Source organism: Haliotis rubra, unplaced genomic scaffold (assembly GCF_003918875.1).
Source record: "Haliotis rubra isolate DU_JTF1 unplaced genomic scaffold, ASM391887v1 Scf140, whole genome shotgun sequence".
Classification (NCBI taxonomy): domain Eukaryota; kingdom Metazoa; phylum Mollusca; class Gastropoda; order Lepetellida; family Haliotidae; genus Haliotis; species Haliotis rubra.
Window position 1 is genome coordinate 1551500 of NW_025765337.1, and position 6000 is coordinate 1557499.

Consider the following 6000-nt stretch of genomic DNA (forward strand, 5'->3'; position numbering starts at 1 on the left):
AGGTCCCCGTCATCTGTTGTTTGTCTGTCTGCCTGTCTGGATACCGTGAAGGATAGGTCCCCTTCACACTGTTGTTTGTTTATGTCTGTCTGGATACCGTGAAGGATAGGTCCCCGTCATCTGTTGTTTGTCTGTCTGCCTGTCTGGATACCGTGAAGGATAGGTCCCCGTCACACTGTTGTTTGTCTGTCTGCCTGTCTGGATACCGTGAAGGATAGGTCCCCGTCACACTGTTGCTTGTCTGTCGGCCTGTCTGGATACCGTGAAGGATAGGTCCTCGTCACACTGTTGCTGTTGTTTGTCTGGATGTGAAGGATAGTCCCCGTCACCCTGGATACCGTGAAGGATAGGTCCCCGTCACACTGTTGTTTGTCTATGTCTGTCTGGATACCGTGAAGGAAAGGTCCCCGTCACACTGTTGCTTGTCTGTCTGCCTGTCTGGATACCGTGAAGGATAGGTCCCCGTCACACTGTTGTTTGTCTGTCTGCCTGTCTGGATACCGTGAAGGATAGGTCCCCGTCACACTGTTGCTTGTCTATGTCTGTCTGGATACCGTGAAGGATAGGTCCCCGTCACACTGTTGTTTGTCTATGTCTGTCTGGATACCGTGAAGGATAGGTCCCCGTCACACTGTTGTTTGTCTGTTGCTTGTCTGTCCTGGATACCGTGAAGGATAGGTCCCCGTCACACTGTTGTTTGTCTATGTCTGTCTGGATACCGTGAAGGATAGGTCCCCATCACACTGTTGTTTGTCTGTCTGTCTGGATACCGTGAAGGATAGGTCCCCGTCACACTGTTGTTTGTCTGTCTGCCTGTCTGGATACCGTGAAGGATAGGTCCCCGTCACACTGTTGTTTGTCTGTCTGCCTGTCTGGATACCGTGAAGGATAGGTCCCCGTCACACTGTTGCTTGTCTGTCTGCCTGTCTGGATACCGTGAAGGATAGGTCCGCGTCACACTGTTGTTTGTCTATGTCTGTCTGGATACCGTGAAGGATAGGTCCCCGTCACACTGTTGTTTGTCTATGTCTGTCTGGATACCGTGAAGGATAGGTCCCCGTCACACTGTTGTTTGTCTGTCTGCCTGTCTGGATACCGTGAAGGATAGGTCCCCGTCACACTGTTGTTTGTCTGTCTGCCTGTCTGGATACCGTGAAGGATAGGTCCCCGTCACACTGTTGTTTGTCTATGTCTGTCTGGATACCGTGAAGGATAGGTCCCCGTCACACTGTTGTTTGTCTATGTCTGTCTGGATACCGTGAAGGATAGGTCCCCGTCACACTGTTGTTTGTCTGTCTGCCTGTCTGGATACCGTGAAGGATAGGTCCCCGTCACACTGTTGTTTGTCTATGTCTGTCTGGATACCGTGAAGGATAGTGAAGGATAGGTCCCCGTCACACTGTTGTTTGTCTGTGTGCCTGTCTGGATACCGTGAAGGATAGGTCCCCGTCACACTGTTGTTTGTCTATGTCTGTCTGGATACCGTGAAGGATAGGTCCCCGTCACCCTGTTGTTTGTCTGTCTGCCTGTCTGGATACCGTGAAGGATAGGTCCCCGTCACACTGTTGTTTGTCTGTCTGCCTGTCTGGATACCGTGAAGGATAGGTCCCCGTCACACTGTTGCTTGTCTGTCGTCCTGTCTGGATACCGTGAAGGATAGGTCCCCGTCACCCTGTTGTTTGTCTATGTCTGTCTGGATACCGTGAAGGATAGGTCCCCGTCACACTGTTGTTTGTCTATGTCTGGGATACCGTGAAGGATAGGTCCCCGTCACACTGTTGCTTGTCTGTCTACCTGTCTGGATTCCGTGAAGGATAGGTCCCCGTCACCCTGTTGTTTGTCTGTCTGCCTGTCTCTGGATACCGTGGATCACACTGTTGTTTGTCATCTGTCCTGGATACCGTGAGATAGGTCCCAAATCACCGTGAAGGGATAGGTCCCCGTCACACTGTTGTTTGTCTATGTCTGTCTGGATACCGTGAAGGATAGGTCCCCGTCACACTGTTGTTTGTCTATGTCTGTCTGGATACCGTGAAGGATAGGTCCCCGTCACACTGTTGCTTGTCTGCTGGATACCGTGTCTGGATACCGTGAAGGATAGGTCCCCGTCACACTGTTGTTTGTCTATGTCTGTCTGGATACCGTGAAGGATAGGTCCCCGTCACACTGTTGTTTGTCTGTCTGGATACCGCATGAAGGATAGGTCCCCGTCACCCTGTTGTTTGTCTGTCTGCCTGTCTGGATACCGTGAAGGATAGGTCCCCGTCACACTGTTGTTTGTCTGTCTGCCTGTCCGGATACCGTGAAGGATAGGTCCCCGTCACACTGTTGTTTGTCTTGTCTGTGTCCCTGTCTTGGATACCGTGAAGGATAGGTCCCCGTCACACTGTTGCTTGTCTATGTCTGTCTGGATACCGTGAAGGATAGGTCCCCGTCACACTGTTGTTTGTCTATGTCTGTCTGGTCACACTGTTACCGTGAAGGATAGGTCCCCGTCCACTGTTGTTGCTGTGTCTGTCTGTCTCTGGATACCGTGAAGGATAGGTCCGCGTCACACTGTTGTTTGTCTATGTCTCTGTCTGGATACCGTGAAGGATAGGTCCCCGTCACACTGTTGTTTGTCTATGTCTGTCTGGATACCGTGAAGGATAGGTCCCCGTCACACTGTTGTTTGTCTGTCTGTCTGTCTGTCTGGATACCGTGAAGGATAGGTCCCCGTCACACTGTTGTTTGTCTATGTCTGTCTGGATACCGTGAAGGATAGGTCCCCGTCACACTGTTGTTTGTCTATGTCTGTCTGGATACCGTGAAGGATAGGTCCCCGTCACACTGTTGTTTGTCTATGTCTGTCTGGATACCGTGAAGGATAGGTCCCCGTCACACTGTTGTTTGTCTGTCTGTCTCTGTCTGGATACCGTGAAGGATAGGTCCCCGTCACACTGTTGCTTTGTCTGTCTGTCTGTCTGTCTGTCTGGATACCGTGAAGGATAGGTCCCCGTCACACTGTTGTTTGTCTGTCTGTCTGTCTGGATACCGTGAAGGATAGGTCCCCGTCACACTGTTGTTTGTCTATGTCTGTCTGGATACCGTGAAGGATAGGTCCCCGTCACACTGTTGTTTGTCTGTCTGCCTGTCTGGATACCGTGAAGGATAGGTCCCCGTCACACACTGTTGCTTGTCCTGTTGTTTGTCTGTCTGTCCTCTGTCTGGATACCGTGAAGGATAGGTCCCCGTCACACTGTTGTTTGTCTCTGTCTGTCCGTGTCTGGATACCGTGAAGGATAGGTCCCCGTCACACTGTTGTTTGTCTGTCTGTCCTGTCTGGATACCGTGAAGGATAGGTCCCCGTCACACTGTTGCTTGTCTGTCTGTCTGATACCGTGAAGGATAGGTCCCCGTCACACCGTGAAGGATAGGTCCCCGTCACACTGTTGCTTTGTTTGTCTATGTCTGTCTGGATACCGTGAAGGATAGGTCCCCGTCACACTGTTGTTTGTCTGTCTGGATACCGTGAAGGATAGGTCCCCGTCACACTGTTGTTTGTCTATGTCTGTCTGGATACCGTGAAGGATAGGTCCCCGTCACACTGTTGTTTGTCTATGTCTGTCTGGATACCGTGAAGGATAGGTCCCCGTCACACTGTTGTTTGTCCGTCTGTCTGCCTGTCTGGATACCGTGAAGGATAGGTCCCCGTCACACTGTTGTTTGTCTATGTCTGTCTGGATACCGTGAAGGATAGGTCCCCGTCACACTGTTGTTTGTCTGTCTGCCTGTCTGGATACCGTGAAGGATAGGTCCCCGTCACACTGTTGTTTGTCTATGTCTGTCTGGATACCGTGAAGGATAGGTCCCCGTCACACTGTTGTTTGTCTGTCTGCCTGTCTGGATACCGTGAAGGATAGGTCCCCGTCACACTGTTGCTTGTCTGTCTGCCTGTCTGGATACCGTGAAGGATAGGTCCCCGTCACACTGTTGCTTGTCTGTCTGTCTGTCTGGATACCGTGAAGGATAGGTCCCCGTCACACTCCTGTTGTTTGTCTATGTCTGTCTGGATACCGTGAAGGATAGGTCCCCGTCACACTGTTGTTTGTCTATGTCTGTCTGGATACCGTGAAGGATAGGTCCCCGTCACACTGTTGCTTGTCTGTCTGCCTGTCTGGATACCGTGAAGGATAGGTCCCCGTCACACTGTTGCTTGTCTGTCTGTCTCCGTCTGTCCGTGAAGGATAGGTCCCACGTCACTGTTGTGATGGATAGGTCCCAAATCACAGTGTTGTTTGTCTATGTCTGTCTGGATACCCCGTCACATAGGTCCCGTCACACTGTTGCCGTCTGTCTGGATGCCGTGAAGGATAGGTCCCCGTCACACTGTTGTTTGTCTGTCTGTCTGGATACCGTGAAGGATAGGTCCCCGTCACACTGTTGCTTGTCTGTCTGTCTGTCTGTCCGTCTGTCTGGATACCGTGAAGGATAGGTCCCCGTCACACTGTTGCTTGTCTGTCTGTCTATCCGTCTGTCTGGATACCGTGAAGGATAGGTCCCCGTCACATTGTTGCTTGTCCGTCTGTCTGTCCGTCTGTCTGGATACCGTGAAGGATAGGTCCCCGTCACACTTGTTGTTTGTCTGTCTGTCTGGATGCCGTGAAGGATAGATAGGTCCCCGTCACACTGTTGCTTGTCTGTGTCTGTCTGGATACCGTGAAGGATAGGTCCCCGTCACTCTGTTACTTGTCTGTCTGTCTATCCGTCTGTCTGGATACCGTGAAGGATAGGTCCCAGTCACATTGTTGCTTGTCCGTCTGTCTGTCCGTCTGTCTGGATACCATGAAGGATAGGTCCCCGTCACACTCTTGCTTGTCCGTCTGTCTGGATGCCGTGAAGGATAGGTCCCCGTCACGCTGTTGTTTGTCTGTCTGTCTGGATACCGTGAAGGATAGGTCCCCGTCACACTGTTGCTTGTCCGTCTGTCTGGATACCGTGAAGGATAGGTCCCCGTCACACTGTTGTTGTCTGTCTGTCTGTCTGGATACCGTGAAGGATAGGTCCCCGTCACACTGTTGCTTGTCTGTCTGTCTGTCTGTCTGGATACCGTGAAGGATAGGTCCCCGTCACACTGTTGCTTGTCTGTCTGTCTGTCCGTCTGTCTGGATACCGTGAAGGATAGGTCCCCGTCACACTGTTGTCCGTTGTCTGTCTGTCCGTCCGTCTGTCTGGATACCGTGAAGGATAGGTCCCCGTCACACTGTTGCTTGTCCGTCTGTCCGTCTGTTTGGATACCGTGAAGGATAGGTCCCCGTCACACTGTTGCTTGTCCGTCTGTCCGTCTGTTTGGATACCGTGAAGGATAGGTCCCCGTCACACTGTTGCTTGTCTATGTCTGTCTGGATACCGTGAAGGATAGGTCCCCGTCACACTGTTGCTTGTCCGTCTGTCCGTCTGTCTGGATACCGTGAAGGATAGGTCCCCGTCACATTGTTGCCTGTCAATGTCTGTCAGGATACCGTGAAGGATAGGTCCCCGTCACACTGTTGTTTGTCTATGTCTGTCTGGATACGGCGAAGGATAGGTGCCCGTCACACTGTTCTTGTCTATGTCTGTATGGATACCGTGAAGGATAGGTCCCCGTCACACTGTTGCTTGTCTGTCTGTCTGTCCGTCTGTCTGGATACCGTGAAGGATAGGTCCCCGTCACACTGTTGCTTGTCTGTCTGTCTGGATGCCGTGAATGATTGGTCCCCGTCACTCTGTTGTTTTTGTTTTTGGTGGGTAATCTACTGCAGAATCCTAGCACATGAAACTTACGATGCCTGCTGAAAATATATGTAAAGGCAGCATGCGAACACTTTAATAGTGATTGAGAGATAAACACACAATTCTGAAAATGGACATTGTTTGTCGACATGTTGCTTACAGATGGTAATTGTCAATGCCGTTCCACCGAACTTCTGTACTTATGCTCATGATGAAAACATAACGTCACTCAGGATTGGATGATGTTAT